At 39.4% G+C, this 20025-nt stretch overlaps 1 protein-coding gene and 1 long non-coding RNA gene across 16 annotated transcripts in view; both read right to left on the reverse strand.

The window, feature by feature from the left end:
- LOC105495829 (neurexin 3) overlaps nucleotides 1–20025 on the reverse strand; it is a 1710602-nt gene that overhangs the window by 600811 nt on the left and 1089766 nt on the right. The gene's annotated exons all lie outside the window — the stretch shown is intronic.
- LOC105495825 (uncharacterized) overlaps nucleotides 17194–20025 on the reverse strand; it is a 124768-nt gene continuing 121936 nt past the window's right edge. The window contains exon 3 of the long non-coding RNA XR_011625250.1: nucleotides 17194–17439. This is a non-coding gene — a long non-coding RNA (uncharacterized lncRNA). The remainder of the gene's footprint in view (nucleotides 17440–20025) is intronic.

The following is a 20025-nucleotide window of genomic DNA, read 5'->3' on the forward strand; positions in this document are numbered from 1 at the left end:
CTAGTATTAGCCCGTGGTGTTAGGAAGATCTGGCTTACTAGGGAGAAGGTTTACAGTGTCTCTAGAATGCTGTGGAAAATGCCTCTATGAGGGCACTATGGAGGCTGGCAAACAGTGGAACCAGATGACCTGGGCCACCCCTGACAGTGTGAGTTTGTGATTGTTTCTGTGCAATGAGTTTAGGAGGACTGAAGAAGAAGAGTTTAATTTCAAAATTGGCTCAGGGAATCAAAGAAGGCTTACAGAAAGAAGTCATTGTGTCGTCTTTTAATTGGTCTGTCATGAAAGCAGGAATGCTATTCTCCTTCCATGAAACAGGGCCTAAATCAACACCATCCTTCCAAGCAGTTATGGGAGTTAAGGCAAACTTGCCAAGCAAAAGCACACAAATAAATTGAAAAAAGAGGTGGAATCAGTGACATCTACTAGAAAGGAGGGAAGAAAGGAAGAGAGGGAGGAAGAGTTGGAGGGAGAGAGAAATGAAGGAAAGAAAGGAAGAAGCAAGGGAGGAAAGGATGGAGGGAGGGAGGGAGGGAGGGAAGGAAGTGCGTCCCAAAGCACCAGCAGGTTTTTCACTAGTTTCCCCTCTAAAGCCTGTAATGCAAGACATTTTTTTTTAATGCTGTTCTTTCTTTTCCTCTCAACTGATGGCAGCTAAAGTGGTCTGAGGCCAGCACATTAATGAACTTTGCCCAGAGAAGAGTCCAATAGTAAGACAGTATCCTCCTTGGCCTGCCTACATGTTCATCACCTGTTCAGCACAATGTCAACATAAGCAAGCAAAGCTTTGGATGAAAGAAACAAGAAATACAATGTGTTCCACTTTTTCTGCTTGAGCCTATGGAGCAGAGTGAAGAGGTGAAATATTTCTTTTCAATGTCTAAATTCATCACAGAAAAGTCACCAAGGAGCTTCACTAAGTGACAGTCTTGTAAATGAGCTGATCTTCCCCACTGCTTGAGACCAAATTGTTCTTTCTTTAACAGATAGCAGATTACTAAAAGTGAGTTTCTGCCATAGAATGCTTAGATTCAACTGAGATTATCAGAATATTCTTGGTTTGTCACTGCATGCCATGCATTCTTGTGGATTGTGGATGCTTGTGTTACAGAAGCATGGATCATCCTAACAATCTCTTCTCTGAGAAGGACAGAGGGGACTTTTGGAGGATGGCCTTCAGGTTGCCCCAGAGTGTTATGGGGGCACATATGTTTCTCAGACCTTTCTCTTCTTCTTCTTATAGGAAGAGGGGTAGCCAAGAAAAAAAGAATTTAGACCATGGAATGGAAATAATGAGAGATGGATCCATTTATTTTATTATTTCTCTTTTAGATGCTCTCATGCTGATCAAATAAGACCTGATTCATAAGATGAAACCATGAACTTACAAATGTATTCTACTTAGAGAAACTCCACAATTTGCCTCAATGTTTTGGGCACCCACTTGCTTGATGATATGGTTTGGCTCTGTGTTCCCACCCAAATCTCATCTCAAATTGTAATTTCTACATGTTGAGGGAGGGATCTGGTGGGAGGTGATTAGATTGTGGGGGTAGTTTCCCCCATGCTGTTCTCATCATAGTGAGTAAGTTCATCACAAGAGCTGATGGCTTTAAAAGTGTTTGGCAGCTCCTGCTTTGCTCTCTCTTTCCTGCTGCCTTGTAAAAAGGTGCTTGCTTCTCCTCTACTTTCCACCATGATTGTAAATTTCCTGAGGCCTCCCCAGATATGTGGAACTGTGAGTCAATTAAACCTCTTTCCTTTATAAATTACCCTGTTTCAGGTAGTATCTTTATAACAGTATGAGAAGAAACTAATGCACTTGGTTAGCAAGAAGTCTAACATTGCCCTCTAGGATGTCCCTCCCTAGTTATTTTCTGTAAAAGTTTTTGGGTGAGAGAGGAGCTTCTCACATATGTCAAATTTCTAGCCTCATGCTCTGGAGGCCATGTATGTCACTGTCCTTGAAAGCTTTTACTGTGTTCCCCATGGAACTGGCAACCATACCTAGACTATAGCCTCACAGGGTCCCTTGTCTGTCTATGACTCGTGGTTTAACACCTTCCTCTTGTCAAAATGCAATCCTTTCAGAGCCCTTTCCCATGGAAGAACAGTAAAGACCTAAGTGACCGGATTCTTTCTTTTGCAAACAATCTCTTCCCCAAAACACACAGACAAGGCAGGAGAACAGATCTAGGAATGTTCAGAACCAGTTTCAAACTTGCCCTGGAACCACCTCCTTCCCTCAACATCCAGGTCTACTTGACTACTTGGTCTAGTCAATGGGTCATGTTGTATCTTAATCCATGGCAAGTTTCCATGAGGGACCCCATTTTCTCTTCTTCTGATGTAAGTTCCTTGGGGGCCTTCAAGTCTTCATACAGATGTAACTGAACCTCATAGGTGTCACATAGATTAATGGATGTGGCTGGGCAACTCTTGCAGTATGTCTTCAATGTTATATTGAAAGTTATGAAGTTCTCCAAATGTTCTAAGAAAGGGAGGAGGCTCATCTTTACAAAACAGAGGGAATATGTTCTAGCTCCACAAGTGAGTGGAACAGTCATGTTGCTGACTTCCCCGGCCCTCACTCCTCTGTTGTATTTGTCATTGCTTTGGAAGGTCTCATTCCCTGCTTTCAGTGTAATATTTAACATTATCCCACTTTTCTCGCACCCTCTGAAATCCTGTTAATTCCTTCTTAGATCTGAAAGAGTTTCTAAAGTACTATCCCTGGCCACCTCCCACCACTGCCCCCCCACTGCCCCCAACAAACATCCTCTCTTTTAACATCTCATCTCCTCCAAATGGATCTTTAGAAAGCCACATATGCAAAATGGAGATTTTACTGTAGCTTTAATCATTGGCATGATGGAACAAAACAAGATGTCAACTACAAGATCTGACAGGAATAAGAAGAGGGAACTCTGTTTTCCATATAAATATCCCTGGTAATTAAAAAGGAAAATGATATAAATAGATAAGGTGAAAAACAAATGAAAAGTAAATAGATTCCAGTTGTAAGCCTGATATGTCTGAAAGGTTTTCTCTTGAGGAGGATCCTCTATTAAGATCTTGGAAGATAAACTCGGTTTCTGGTTATTTTGCGTTAGTGTTATACCAGTCACCTTGACATTCAGATGCACCACATTTGAAAGAGGTGGAATTGGAGGCATCTGATTAACCCGTCGGAATGCACAAGAACTTTGTTAAATACAATAGGATATTTAACTGTCAACTAAAGAAACTATCTTTAATTTTGTAGAAGGGATTAGCTACTTAGTGTTCTAGATAAAGGTACTATCAGAAAGGGAAAAATGCAACCTGGGGAAGATAGGAAGACCTTGTCTCTACCAAAAATAAAAAATTGGCCAGGCATGGTGGTGTGCGCTTGCAGTCCCAGCTACTTGTGAAGCTCAGGTGAGAGAATCGCTTGAGCTCAGGAGGTCAAGGCTGCAGTGAGCCATGATCATGCCACTGCATTCTAGCCTGGGTGACAGAGCAAGACCCCGAAAAAAAAAAAAAAGAAATAAAAGAAAGAAGAAAAGAGAGAAAAATGGGGGTAATAATGCAATGAACCTGACAATTTCTCATTTTCAAATATCCCATTAGTTTGTCTCCTATTACCCATCACTTAAAAATGTGTTCTCCCAGGGCTGGGCTCTATTCTCAATGGTATTGTTCATCACCTGTGAATCCTCCCATGGATTCAGCTACTTTGTCTAAGTGGAGGAACCCCAGATCAATATCTGTGACGTCATCCAATAATCTGAACTATAACCACCGACTGGACCTCTTTCTATAGATGATCCAAACTCATCACTTTCCTTATTACTTTTCACCCCTCATTTTACTCCTACTTATTGTGTGTTGCATATCGTAGTTAATGACATCATAATTTTTCCATTTATTCAGGCTCAAAATTCTGAAGTCATTCCTTGGAAGGCTCCCTTCCCTCTCCCTGTCTAAACTACAGAAATGACTATCTCCACGGCATCATTCAGCTCAGCCCCAATTTCCCATTCTCAGAGTGCTATTCATTTCCTAATACCTCTTTGAATGAATACAATAGCATACTAATGCAGTTCTTAGCTGCCAACACTGTTCTAGCATAGGGCCTGCTACATTTCCCCAGAGAAATCTTCCTAATGTGCAGCCCACATAATTTCACTGCTTTGCACAAAATCCTTCAGTGGCTACTTATTTCACACCTATGGAAAGTTCTAACTCTGCCTAATAGTATTCAAAATCCTCTACAAAGTAGCCCTGTCATATCATATCAGCTGTAGCCTTCACTCTAACCCATCCCTCATACTCACTACCAGACCTTTAAAAAAATCACCATTTCCCTGAACACACCTGATATCATTTTTCCCATTTTCATTTTTGATTGGGTTACTGAAACTTGCTATTTGATGGACATTGTGTCAAGTACCAGGTGTTAAATATAAATGATTTTTTCTTGGCCGGGCGCGGTGGCTCACGCATGTAATCCCAGCACTTTGGGAGGCCGAGGCGGGCGGATCACAAGGTCAGGACATCGAGACCATCCTGGCTAACACAGTGAAACCCCTTCTCTACTAAAGAATACAAAAAATTAGCTGGGCGTAGTGGCGAGCGCCTATAGTTCCAGCTGCTCGGGAGGCTGAGGCAGGAGAATGGCGTGAACCCAGGAGGTGGAGGTTGCAGTGAGCCGAGATTGTGCCACTGCACCCCAGCCTGGGCGACAGACCAAGACTCCGTCTCAAAAAAAAAAAAAAAAAATGATTTTTTTCTTTTAAGTCATGTTGTCTATGGGGTATTCAAATTTTGAAAATCTCTCAAAGACTTATTTAAATGCCACCACTGCCTGAAATTGGATCAGAATTCCTGATTAGAGTTTCTCTGTCCTATGTGTTACCAAGGCACTGTCTACTTCTGGGATAGCATTTTTACATTCTGTTTTGGATATATAATTATTGATAGGTATGTTATCTCCTTCACTAGATTCTTAAATGTTGCATGGTATGTAGACACAGGATGGGCTTTTGAGAGATGAATCTGGGATTATTTCCTGGTTTTTACTACTAATCACTGAGTTCTTTAACTGCTTTGTGTCTTGGCTTCCTTACTGTAAAAATGAGATAATAATACTCTTAGTGACTTGTGAGAATTAAACAAGCAAAGGTTTGTAAAAGCGCTCAGCATATCATAGAGACTCAATAAATATTAGTATTTCTCCTTCTTTCCTTCTCTGAGGACAAGAATCTTACAATTTAGGATGAAAATTTAACAATATCCATCCTTGTCACATTGTTCACATTTTCTCTATCTTTTCTTTCAGTTTAGGCAAACTCTACCTTTCATTTTCCCAAAGTCTACTTCATATTTCTCTCCTTCACATCGCCTAGTCTCTGTAGTCCAATTATATTACCTCATTCACTCATTCATTATTCATTTACTTAGTGCTGACTTTTTGCTAAGATTTTCATGAATACACACTACTTTTACTATGTATTTAGAATTCCTCTATCTGTTAAAATAAAACAAATTTCTGTTTATGTTTACATGAAGGAAATATTCACATGTCACAATTCTGTTTATTAACGACAGTTGGTAGCACTTACAGATAAGTGACTTGACAGCTCTCTGTACATTGATTGGTTATTAGTGCATATGCACCATTTTTAATAACCAGAAATGTTAGCATAAGAACATTAATCATACAGGTATACATTTTATGAAAAGTTTATAGTCATTTATTATTTCAAAATTTAACAATGAAACATTTTTATAGTCAAAGATTCCCCTCTGCTGTTAGGCATGTTCACTGGGTTAGATATTCTCACTTTCCTCCCAGATTCATTTCCTTTCCTTCTCTGCCCCACTGGAAAGACTGAGTGCTATAAGCTCTATAGATCACATCATAAGACTGTCTTTTACTCTGACTTCTTGTATATTTGGTCAGAGGAGAGCTCAATAAGAGAGACACTGGGCATTTATTCATTCTTCCTTCCAGAACCCTCCCCGATGTGTTATGAATGTGTCAGTAGCTGGGTTATTTTATTTAGGACCAAAGTGATAACTGAGTTGCTCTCACAAGGTTACAACACTAGCCATGTTCATAGAATCCAATTGTCTTCTGTGGCCATTCAAACCTAGGGACAATTGAGACTTTCATATTTTCTCATCCCTAAGTGTTTCACCAGCACTTGCTAATTCTCTCACCTGGGAAATAAATTCCTTCATTAGTTTTTTTCATCTAACCATTTTGTGTATGCTTTCTTTCCTTTGGGACCCTGATTGATAGGCCTCTCCCACTTCCAAGTTTTTTATTTGTAACTCTCTTTGGTCAGTCAACATCACTGAACATTCCTGTGCCAGACACAGTTTTGTAATACATACCCCCATTTTTCTAAGAGATACTGTATTTTTTCTCTTTTCTTTTTTCCCTACTTCCTACTTAACTCTTTAGAAATGCAATTATAACCTTTTACCTTCCTTTTTCCAGACACTCCCTACAGGGCAAGTTCATCTAACTATGTGCTTAGAAGCTCCAGAGCAGAACTCTCTCTCACCAGGAGATCACCTCAAGAGGCAACAGTCAATCTACCACCCGAAGTATGCCTGCTACAAAACTGTCTCCCATCAGGAGAGCTTCGGCCATGTTTACAACCTAGTTCGGCCCATGAAGGCACCAGCTGTCACCAGCTCAACCACACAGTAGATTAGGCACTGAAGTGAGTTACATGACCCCCACCTGCATTTCCCTCCCCTGTGAGCCATTCATGCCAAGATGCCTTTTAAAAGTGCCTGTTTTCTGCTCCAGAAGTAAGCAGTACCCTTAAGGCAGGAAGCCTATACTTCTTCCCTAAAGCTAGCTTTGGAATAAAAAGTCACTTTCTTTATACTAGAACTTGCTCTTGTGAATTGGACTCTGCAGGTGGCAAGTGACTGAATCTGCATTTTGGTTACAGTATAAGGCATTGGTGATTCACTGACAAGCAAGTCACACTTTCCGAAGACAAGGAGACTGTGCAACTATGGTGCACTGAAAGAGACATCCAGAAAGCTATGCAATTACGGCTCAGCGTGATAGATGCTTCAAAAAGGATGAAGAAGTCCCATGGAAACACAGGAAAACTAGAAGGAGTACAGGGGAGGGGGAAGCAGGAAATCTGGGGGGTCAGAGGTATATTTCAGAGCAGTTAGAACATGAAAGACAAGTATAGTCAGTCGACAGAAATGGCAGCAAGCAGGGAATAGAGAAGAACAGATAGAAGGCATTTCAGGAAGGCGACCCGGCATGGGCAAAATCCTAGAGTGGAGCCATAGTGCATTCTTTGTGGAAACTTGTAAGTCGTGGGGTATGGCTAGAATTTGTGTGGGGGGGGCATGAAAATGGGATAATGCTCCAAAGGAAGGAAGAGCAGACCAAGAAGGGCCTGGAAAGTCATAGCACATTTGTATTGTAAGCTGAGGTCACTGAAGGGTTGTCTGGAGGGTTTTAAGTGTAGGCAGAAACGTTATCATATGTGGACCTCAGCTGAACATGGTGGTTCACACCTGTAATCTGAGCTACTTGGAAGCTAAGGCAAAACGATCACTTGAGCCCAGGAGTTCAAGGCTGCAGTGAGCTATGATCACACTGGTGCCCACCAGTCAAAGAAAGCTCACTCTGAGGACTGAATACTTCAGAAACATTTGAAAACATCACAAGCTATGAGAGAGAGTGGTAGGTAACAAGTGGTGAAATGTGAATTTAGAGTGTTTTTATTTTTATTTTTAAGAAGGCCAGTAAACACACAAACAATGTAAGATCTTGTGATGCAGAAGAAGAGAGGTGGAAAAACTCCTGGGTTTTGAAAAGGTTAAGGACATTAGCACGAAAAGCGACATAAATGCATGTTAAAAAAAATAAAAGAAGCTTTCTTATATAAACAAAACTTCATCAAATACATACATAATGTGTATGTATACAGTCTAGGAAATGATTTCAATGAAAATAAAAGAGAATAAGACAACTACCTGGCTTTTGGCTGTTTCCATTTTAAAATAAGACTGGGAAAGGTATAAGGGGAAAATATTTATTTTTGAAATGGAGAAAAATAAGGTGATAATTTTCCGCCAGGGAAAATATGTGCAGGGAACCTTGTTGCTCTTTCTTTGCTGAAAAAGACCTGCTGTGGCAAGTTCCACAGATGGAAGGGTTTGATTAGTTTTGGGAAAGTGGACTTGTGAAGTGGGGACATGAACAGATTGTTCTATTACTGCCTGTTAGTATGGCAATACATATTTTGCTAATTTTCACTTAACCTCCTCTTGATTTAGTGGCTGTCAATGACAGAAGTAAGAAATAAGACTGCAGGACTTACTTAGAAGCCCAATTTTTCTTCTGGTCCATAAACTGTAAGTCTTTGGTAATGCATCTTCCATTGAGAGTAAAGATATTTAGGTAGCAGGGGGTGGGGACTGGTGGTAAATGAAAAGTGTAGAAGGGAGAAAAAAGAGATATAATGAAATTGTATTATGTAACACATCTAACTTGGTTTTCCCTTTTTCTTTCCCTCATACTATGGTTTGCAAAACCCAGAGTTTAAGCAGGTAATGCAAGTTCATGGGCTGGGTTTACAAATTCTGGTGCTCAAGCATTTTCATATTTGGTTGTTATTACTAGAACTGGCAGTTGGCTTTGGTGTTAGTGGGATGATAGGCAATGGTGGGGACTGTAACTATACAAAGAATGTCTAAAACAATCAGTAATGATCGCCAGCAAATTTTTTGCTACATGGAAATGCAGGTCTAGTATTGCAATGTCTTCTGATTTGCCTAGGGTAGCTAATAATTTTCATGGACAGCTAATAATTTTCATTTTTATCTACACTATTCCATTTAAAAATGTTGTCTCAAAAAGTTTTTAACCTTGTTGCAGAGAAAACAAAACCTATGATCTGTAAGCCAGATCCAGTTCTGCTTTATTCTAATTTTTGCCATTAAACTTTAAACAGAGTTAACCTGTATCTTGCACTTTCTAAAGACCTCTAACTTCTTTCAAAACACCTATGTGAGGAGAGAGAGAAGTGTGTGTGTGTGTGTTAAAAAAAAAAAAAGACTGTTCACATGTTTGGAGATCACAAGGGAAGGGTGAGGTTTGTGCCAGATAAAGACAAGGCTGGATTCTACTGGATGGAGAGGATCGGTTAGCATCCAGGCATACAGAATGTAAGCAGAACTTCGCACAGCATCAATGCCACCACCATTTGTACCAAACACTCCCTCTAAGGGTATTGTATTTAACTCCATGTAATCACTCCATGAGTGAGGGAAGAAAGTATGTGGAAAATCCTGGAACTGGGAATAGGTCAGTCAGGCTAGATTAGAAATCTGAGCTTTCCAGGCCAAAATTATCCCTGGCTAGGCCAAATCGTTTTAGCCTAACAAGGAATGGAAGTAATTCAACTCCTTTTGCAAAGTTGGTTATTTTGTTCCAGCCATGGGAATATGCTACTTTGTGAAAAGTGTCCCTTACAGTGTCAATTCCACCTATGGAAAAATATAAGGAATAGGAAAAATACATTGAAGTGCACACACTATACTGCTGCAGCAATATTTCTTTTTGGTTTGTTTTCCTCTTCTGGTTTTTGTAAAATGTCTTCAGAGCCATCACTTTCCAGTAGGAATGGCATCTTTATGAAGAAAAATCTGACTAGAACCTAAGGACCTATGACCCCTGACACCTTACCAAACACACGCCTGTACTCCTCCCTCTTTCCCTTTTTTCTTCCTTTAAAAACAATTTGTGTGTGTTTCTGTGTGATAGACAGTATCACAGTGATTATTTTTTAAAAAGGACGCTGGCCTCCTTGCAGACTAGTAGAGGAGGATGAAATTGAAATGAACAATGGCAAATCAGTGGATGGAATCTATAATGCAATGTATGCCAGGAATGCTTGAAACAAAAATGAAACTTACCATCAGCAACAACAATATTGTATTCTACTTATTAGGTATTTGTTATGTTCCACGCACTGTGGGTTGTATGTAACAGAAATCACCTCATTTGGTCATCAAAACAGTTAAGATGTGATTATTTACTGTTTTACTGATAAGGAAACTGAGGCTTAGGAAAGATGGATATCTTGACCATAATTACATGAGAACTTATTCTTTCTTCTCTCTCATCTCACTTTTTTTTCTCTCTTCTCTTTTTTTTCTTTCCTCTGTTTTTTTCTCTCCCTCCCTTCTTCTCTCTTCTCTCTCTCCTTCTCTTCCCATGGTCTCTCCCTGTCTCTCTGGGTTCTGAGGAGTCAATGACATGAAGTATGCAAAGCATGGTGCATAGAGTGTGGCAACATCATAAAGTCACAATAAATGGTGGCCGTTATTACTTGGCCACATCAAGGATGGTTGTTCAGGGGCAGCAGTGCTGGAACTAGAAATTGAAAGATGCTTAGGTCAAGTAGCTGTGACATTTTTCATTCTATTTAATATTTATTAGGAACCCTGTGAGATGGGTATCATTAACCTCACCTTTCAAAGGAGGAAACCAAAGTTCAGCAAGTTTAAATAACTGGCCCAGGGCCAAAGAACTCACAGGCTGGAGACTTGAGACTGGGACTCAAGAATCCTAATTCAAAGGCTAACCTCCTTCCACTGTTATATCTCTGCCCTGATGACTTTTAGACTCGACGGTTGAAGCCTCTAATCCTTTAGTGAAAACAGAGTGAAACACTGAACAGATACCAGCTTCTTGTTAATCCTTATTCCCTGGAGTTTAAGTGTTCCCTTGGAGAGTTGAAAGATACATACAAATGAGTAGAAATCATTGCCTATTCAGTAATGCCTCCAGTATGCACTTATATCTTCTCCAGTAACTGAAATGATTATATAAAAGAAAGGAAGGAAAAAGAAACCTGGTGCAAAGAGTGGGTTTGCAGGAAGGTCTTCTTAATGAGCTCTCCTCAGCACATCTTGTTGTCTGCAAAGGAAAGGTGTGAACAGAGCCAGTACAGATCTAGCACTAAGAATTAGTCTACCTTGCTCCTATCAATTACACTGAATTTTCTGACAAACCTCTACCGCTCACGGGAAATTTCCTGACAGGATGCTAATAAATCTACCTAACCTTGTCACCCCCCACCAATATGCCAAATTTGCAGTATTCAAGATAAATAACATTCACATGTTATGAGGTTGAACTGGACTTCTCAGAATTTCCATAAGGCTGTGGCAGGTTAATGAGAGAAAAATGTTTTTGTGTGTGTGTGTGTCCAGAATACAAAAGAAGATGCTCGTCTTCTGAAAAGCACAAATCGGCAGGCAAGGTGTCTTGCTTCTGGGCCCATTTTAGATGCCAGGGAGCATAGGATTGAGGAGCATCAGGTCATAGCCATGTGCTTATCTGCACAGTACAGTACCACACTGGAGGAGTATGCTGAGAACAATATAGAGTACTGGTGAGAGACTCTTAGAAATTTCAATGCCTAGATCTTGAGACTGACCAGTCAATATCAGAGATGAATATTGGCAGGTTTTCTCTCTACCCAAATCATTAACTTCTAGTTGCAAAGAGAAAATCATCAAACAATAGCCCCAGGCTAATTGTCCAAGGGTAAGGATGATTACTGGGTCCCTGAAGAACAAGTAGCTTTGTTTGATGATGTTCCTAAGTGATACACCATAGTTAATGATAGTGTGGCATATCTGTTAAAAGCTGGGATCTGGAGCCTGAGAGCAGGGGTTCAGATTATTTTTTGTCACTTGGAAATTTTATAACATGATGATAATAATATATCCATGTACTACATAGTGATATTTCCATCAATGATAAACTGCATATATGATTATGGTCCCATAGGATTATAATACCATGTTTTTGCTATCCCTTTTCTATGTTTAGATATATATAGACACACAAAAAATTTACCACTGTGTTACAAATGCCTCCAATATTCAGTACAGTAACACGCTGTATGAGTTTATAGCCATAGAGCCACAGGTTATACCATAGAGCAACAGGCTATACCATAGAGCAATAGGCTATACCATAGAGCAACAGGCTATACCATAGAGCAACAGGCTATACCATAGAGCAATAGGCTATACCATAGAGCAACAGGCTATACCATATAGCAATAGGCTATACCATAGAGCAATAGGCTATACCATCTAGATTTGTGTGAGTACACACTATGATTTTTGTATAACTACAAAATCACTTAAGGATACATTTCTTAGAATGTATCCCCATCATTATGAGATACGTGGCTATAGTCCACATTTCATTGGATTGTTTTACGCATAGGATTATGACAATGCACATAAAGCACTCAGCATCCAGTTCGACACACAGTAAATGCTCAGAAAAAGATTCCTTTTACGTAGGTTACACTCTTAGTTAATACCCTGCTCAGGTATTGAATCCCCCATGAAGTCTTGACCGCCCCCCGCCACGCCAAATCTAGCTGAGCCAGTTGCTTATCTGCTCTATTTGGATGCTATCCAGCATATGATTCGATCACAACACAGAAAATTATATTATAGATGGTATCATTGTGTTTGTTTCCCCTGGTAGACTGTGGAATCCTTAAAGATAAAGAATCTGAATTTTTACATTGTATTTCTTTGTTTTTATCTCCCATATCTATACAGTACCCACTACATGGGAAGTCGTCATAAATGTTTGCTGAATTAGTATAAGAATGCATTATCTCATTTTGTTCATCTGAAATCAGGAAAGACTAATGTTTAAACTTCTAGGTTGAAAGGCCAATTGAATAAATTGTTAATTGTGTCATATTAATGTCAACTAATATTCTTCTGGGAATATTTTTTGTTTGTTTTTCTCAGTGAAATTATGGGAAGGAAGAGCTCTTAAGGTCTTATATGTTAGTAGTATAATTGCCAGCAGTGGATGTACTGGTGGCATGATTCACTGTAAAACAGCCCCCACTGTTATGCCTCAGCATAGAACATATGTAATGAATGAACTGCGAGTTCCTTCTTAAGAGTCTTCCAGGCAGATGCTGTAACAGGATCCTTGGGTTGTGCAGTCCCAGCAGAATCTGACTGATGGAGCTGAATGAGACTTTGGCCCTCAGGTTGTCTGCCTCACACTTCCTAATGACCTTATCAGAAGACCCAGAGAGGAAAAACACAGAACTGAGAGCAGATGCCATTAGTACACTTGAGCAAAATTGCAGCTACCTCTGGAGAGGGCATGATAAATACTCTCCTCACTGGAGGTAACAACCGCCACTGCAGCTTTAGGTTCAGGGTAGAGTAAGTAAACCTACTAATGGAACCCGGAGTGTAGCCAATTAAAACACACCACAAAACTGCTGCAATTATTTATTTTAGAGGTCTCTAACATTTAGCAGGAGCAGGAGACAGTGACGATTCTAGCCTCAGAAACATGCTTCTTTGAGCCAGCATGCATGCTGAGTGGCCTAGGACTCCTGTTTTCTGTCCTTAGCTTGACCTCAGATCTAGCTTGCCTACTTCATACACTAACTTCTGCAGCTGATCTTCTAGGATCTGAGTTTTACTTCTCCATGAGTATAGAATCCCAAAAAGGTAAGAGCCCAAGTTGTGTGATCAGATAGACCCAGGCCTGAATTACTGGCTGTGTTACCTTAAATAAGTTACATGACTTTTGTGAGTCTTGTTTTTCTCATCTGATAAATAGGTGCTAATCACAGTGATTTACCTGACAGGGTTGTTATGAGCATTTAATTTTTTTTTTTTTTCTGAGATGGGGTCTGGCTCTTTCACCCAGGCTAGAGTGCAGTAGCGTGATCTCTGCTCACTGCAACCTCTGCCTCCTGGGTTCAAGTGATTCTCCTGCCTTTCCCTCCCAAATAGCTGGGATTACAGTCACCTGCCACCACGCCTGTCTGATATTTGTATTTTTAGTAGAGTGAGGTTTCACCATGTTGCCAAGGCTGGTCTTGAACTCCTGACCTCAAGTGATCTGTCTACCTCAGCCTCCCAAAGTGCTGGGATTACAGGCATGAGCCACTACACCTGACCAGCATTTAATTTTCAACATGAATGTAAAGCATATAAAAGTTTCTGGTACAAGATAAATTCTCAAATAATATTACCTTTTGTTGTTGCTATTGTTGTTTTCATTACTGTAACCATTTGAATTTGCCAATGATACGGTTTGGCTGTGGCCCCATCCAAATCTCACCTTGATATGTAATAATACCCACATGTCAAGAGTGGGGCCAGGTGAAGATAATTGAATCATGGGGCAGTTTCCCTCATACTGTCCTCATGGTAGTGAATAAGTCTCATGAGATCTGATGGTTGTACAAATGGGAGTTCCCCTACACAAACTCTCTTGCCTGCCTCCATGTAAGACGTGCCTTTGCTTCTCTTTTGCTTTCTGCCATGATTGTGAGGCCTCCCCAGTCATGTGGAACTGTGAGTCCACTGGACCTCTTTCCTTTATAAATTACCCAGTCTTGGATATGTCTTTTTTAGCAGTGTGAGAATAGACTAATACAGCCACCGGGCCATGATTCTCTTTTTGATAAGACCAAGCTACATAGTAACTCACTCTGGAGGACTATTTGGCTTTCTGATGTTGGTATTTCTTGATCTTTTCTAGGCTATTTTTCATCTTGTCCTATCTCAAAGTGGCCCTCCAAACCTGCACACGTGACACTACCAACCATAAGAATACTGATCTGGTAAATGGCAACTATTTTAACTACAGGTTCTTTGGAATGTGTGTCATTTCCCCAAGTGAATTCAGATGTGATTTAAACAAGAGACTGTGGATTTTGCAAAGATAAAGATACAAAGGGGGAAGGACACACACATGCCCACACAGATACACACTCAAACACACTTGTAAATTGTATTGCATAGACCCTGTTGGGGAAAACAAGATATCACTTCCAGATTCTGCACCTGCATGGCATGGGTGTAATTAAAATGCCTGTCAGGGAAAGTAATGTGTTTAATATTGTCCTAGTCTTAAACATCACCAGAGATTTCTGTGCATTGCAAATAATTCCAACATCTGCCCATATTACACTGCTCTGCGTTTTATCTGTGGTGGGATGATATCAATATGTCAAGCATGGAAAAAAAAGGATGTTTTATGAGATTGATGTAGGGGAACACAAAGACAAGCACATAAAAAGGGCAGCCAAAGATGCCACAAAGTTGTCAGAAGAAAAGGGCATGATCTCTCACTGGTGTGCACTGAGTTTATTCTTTTCTCACCAAGCGTCCGGAGACTGTCAAGGATGCTAGTGGCCATGATCAAGGATTTTAAAGAAGATAAAACAACGCTGATTAGAAAAAGCCTTTCAGCAAGCTGTGAGTACCTGGGAGATGAGTAACAGATAAAGGCTGTTAGGGACCATAAGGGAAACTAACATAAGAGTATTCCAAGGTGAATTACTGAGCCATTCCCAAGAGAGGCTACCTTTACAAGGTAACAGGGAGGAAAACTTCTCTGGGGCCTGAAGCATGATTGCTGGGGTGGAGGCAGGAGTGCATTTTTCTATAAGGAATATATTTGCATATGGAGAAGAAAGAAGATGGTCTTCAATCAAATGGATACCATTCTTACGGAAGTAAAATTTAAAAAGAGGACTTAGAGATTATTTTGGGGCATATTATAATTGCATATATATATATTTGTATGGTACACAGTGATGTTATATCTATACAGTATAGAATGATTAACTCAAACTAATTAACATATCCATTATCTTAAATAATTATCATCAATTCCTTCTAACTACAATTTTGTACCATTTGACCAACATCTCTCCATTCCCCCTACCCACTGCTGCTGGTAACCACTATTCTATTCTCTGCTTCTATAAATTTGATTGTTTTGGATTCCACATAAGTGAAACTATGCTGTTTTAGTCTTTCTGTGTCTGGTTTATTTCTGAACTTAGCATAATGTCCTCCATGTTTATCCATGCTGCTGCAAATGGTGGAAATTCCTTCTTGTTTAAGGCTGAATAATATTCCATTGTATATATACCACATTACTACATTCTCTTTATCCATGTATCCTTTGATGAACACTTAGGTTCACTCTTTATCTTGGCTGTTGTGAATAGTGCTGCAATGAACATGAGAGTGCAGATACCATTTAGACATACTGATTTCAAGCTCTGAGGATATATACCCAGTAGTGGGATTGCTGAATCATATAGTAGCTCTATTTTTAGTTTTATGAGGAACCTCCATACATTTTCCGTAATTAAAGATATTTTTTCTTAATCTTTACTCTTAGTGACCACTTGTGGCCTTTGTTACCTCTTCTCTACTTTTTTGTAATAGCCTCTAAGTGATCTCCTTACTTTTGGTTTCCTTCTCCTTTATTTAATCCTGTACGACCAGTGGTTCCCTATTGCCTTCTGAGAAGAGTCTCAGATCCAGAATTAAAGGCCCTCCAGAATTAAGGGCCCCAAACTATCTTCTCATTGTTATTATCCACTATTTCTTTATGTGCAGTAGTTCCCCCTTTCCCACGATTTTGCTTTCTGCAGTTTCAGCTACCCTTGGTCAACCATGGTCCAAAAATAGGTGAGTAGAGTACAATAAGATATTTTGAGAGAGAGGAAGACTATAATACATTCACATTGTTTGTATTACAGCTGGCTGTCATAATTTTCCATTTTATTATTAGTTATTGTCATTAATCTCTTACTGTGCCTAATTTACAAATTAAACTTTATCCTAACTATGTAGATATGTATTTATGTATGGAAAATCATGGTATATATAGGGTTTGGTGCTATCCACAGTTAAAGGCAACTACTGGGGGTCTTAGATCATTTCCCCCATGGAAAAGTAGGGGATTCTGTACACTAAGACATTTGGCATCCAATGGTGCCTGGAATGGATATGGGATATCTCTTGGTGAAGCAAACATCTTACTGTAACTTTGAAACTGGTCCGAAATAACACAGAGAAATGCTACCTATGACATTCTTTCTCTGGATCTGTTGCTAAAGGCTCCTGGAAAAAAGATCACCCAATTCTCCAAATTACACACAAATAATAGAAACACAACATGAATGAACTTTTCACTCAGTATTTGGAAAGTTTGTCTAGAAACCACCTGCCTTAGAAGCCATTGGAATGCTTTTTAAAAAATGCAGATTCTTGACCTAATTCTAGAGCTACTGATATTATACGATCTTTGTAAAAAAGAAAATTAACATACATTAGTAATATTTATACATTTATTCCATGATATAAATAAATATTGTGTGTTGTGTGTGTGTGTGTGTGTGTGTGTATGTGTGTAATGTATCACATCACAGCGCTTGACCTTGGAACGTAGAAGGCTTCCAACTAGTGATAACTATTAGACAGAACAATTGTTTTTCAGGTTCATCTTCTCTCCTGGGCCCTAAATCCATTCAAGCAAGTTTCACTCCGCAGGTGCCCCACATCCTACATGGGAGAATATGTCTGTATATAGGGATAGATAAATAGATGGGTAACTGTTAAATGTATACACAAATAACTTAATGATTAATATTGTGGGCATGTAACTAATCTAAGTATGTATACACGCAATATGTCTACAACCAGAACTAACTATATAATTTGTGAGGCCTAGTATAAAAAAATGAAGCATTTTGTTTAAAAAATATTAAAACTTTGAAGGTGGTGACAGGAGAGCATTAAACTAAGCACACTCACTTCTAAGTCCAGGACCCCCACGCACCTGAACTAATCTGTGATGTATATAATTTTCTTCCTATATTTATCATTCCTTCCATATTTCTCTGTTTCTCTGATCCCTTTGTATATAATCTGACTCTCCTATCAAGCTTGAATTTAAAAATACCTCAGAATTAAAAACAAAATCATTTTAGTACTTTTGATTATTTTCAGAGCATTATCATAAACCTTCACACTTAATCATCACAGTGTTCCCATGAGGCAGACATGATGATTACTCCCATTTCACAGATACCTAATGCTCAGAGGTTAATGGACCTGTGCAAGATCACAAAATCATTAAGAAACAGAATAAGGATTTTAATCCATGAATAAAATCTTAGTGTCCTTAATTCAAATCTCATACTATTTCCTTCATACTGCATTTGACGGTCTTTGCAACAAGCTCCTCAGGATAGGGTGGATGAGTTGTATCTGTTTGCTTCCCCATCTCTTAACATATGGCCCATAATAGGTATTCAACACAGATACATGAAAAAAAGAGCATTTCTTCTTGGAGTAAAGGAGAAAAGGCCCAGTGTCTCTTCTGATTTCCAAGAGACAAGGGAAGTAGCCAAAGCATCCTTCTTACTAGGTGCCCACCCAGCCCCGCAGCCAAACTCCACGCCTTCCAGAGCATATCATCTAAGATAATACACCTGTCCCCCCCCACCAACCCTACACCCCACCCTTGGTTGTATTCATTTGCATTTTTCTGGGTTGTGTTGAATTTTTATAGCTCTGTTTCTAATATCCCCAGCTAGCTGTCATCTCTCCTGTATCATCAATTCTGCACATTTTAAGCTTAATAAATATATCACTATAGCTAGCTACATTAGGTCCTTACAATACTTTAAACAGAAACTGGGCAAGCTCTGATCCTTTTTTAAAAACATGTGGCTGCCTCTCATCCAATGAATTCATTGCTATTCTCTTTTCCCTTCTTCCAAATTGCTCTACTGCAACAAAATGTTGACACATAAGTTGATTTTAATTAATTTTTTCAAGCTTTCTCTAAAGTTAGGCAAAACATTATAAGTAAAAAAATAACACCCTTGTGACACCACACAGTATAGTGTGCAGTGAGATATATATATATATGTACATGTTTGCAAGCAGTGAAATTTTTTAACAAAAATAAATGAGGAAGAATGTTAATTCATGTCATTTTATAATATGCAGATCTAACACACTTTTAAATATATATATAAAATATATATTTTTTTAGAGATAGGGTCTTACTCTATCACCCAGGCTATAGTGCACTGGCACAATTTGGTTCACTGCAGCCTTGATCCCCAGGTTAGAGTGACTCCCACCTCAGCCTCCCTAGTTGCTGGAACTACACGCGTGTGCCACCATGCCTGGCTAATTATAAAAATCTTTGTTTTAGAGACAGCATCTCACGATGTTGCCCAGGCTGGTCTCCAACTCTTGAGTTCAAGTAATCCTCCCACCTCGGCCTCCCAAAGTGCTGAGATTGTAGGTGTGAGACACCATGCCTGGCCAGATCTAACACACTTTAATAAGAAGCAACCTCCATACAAAAATATGTATTTTTCTACCCTGAGATATAATTTCTGTATCCTGGGGAATGGTTAATATTCAGTTTTTTTTTTTGTTTTTTGTTTTTTGGTTTTTTTTTGAGACAAAGTCTGGCTCTGTTGCCCAGGCTGGAGTGCAGTGGCGCAATCTCGGCTCACTGCAACCTCCGCCTCCCGGGTTCACACCATTCTCATGCCTCAGCCTCTTGAGTAGCTGGGACTACAGGCGCCTGCCACCATGCCCAGCTAATTTTTTTGTATTTTTAGTAGAAACGGGGTTTCACCGTGTTAGCCAGGATGGTCTCGATCTCCTGACCTTGTGATCCACCCGCCTTGGCCTCCCAAAGTGCTGGGATTACAGGCGTGAGCCACCGCGCCCGGCCAATATTCAGTTTAATGCTATCACCTATGCTGATGGAAAGAAGAGTTTTCATATAACTTGAAAATTTTCTTCTAAGTTATTGAGAAATTTGTGTATTAAGGGAAATTTATAACAGTGGCTAATGCTTATCAGCAAATTATGATTCATACATAGATACATATATACATAAATGTATGTGAACATATGTACATACACACACACATAAATACACATACATATACCCACCTATATACACTATATAAATATTTAATGCCTAGAAATACATAATTGAGTACTTTCTTGTATAAGTTTGTGAGAATGTGAAGGTGAGTGGAAGTATGTGTATTTAGTGTCTGGATTTGAAACTACTTTGGAAAGCTGACATCTCCGGTTTATAAATGTAACTCATTTTTTTCACAGCTTCAG

The sequence above is a fragment of the Macaca nemestrina genome, chromosome 7 (assembly GCF_043159975.1).
Source record: "Macaca nemestrina isolate mMacNem1 chromosome 7, mMacNem.hap1, whole genome shotgun sequence".
NCBI lineage: Eukaryota > Metazoa > Chordata > Mammalia > Primates > Cercopithecidae > Macaca > Macaca nemestrina.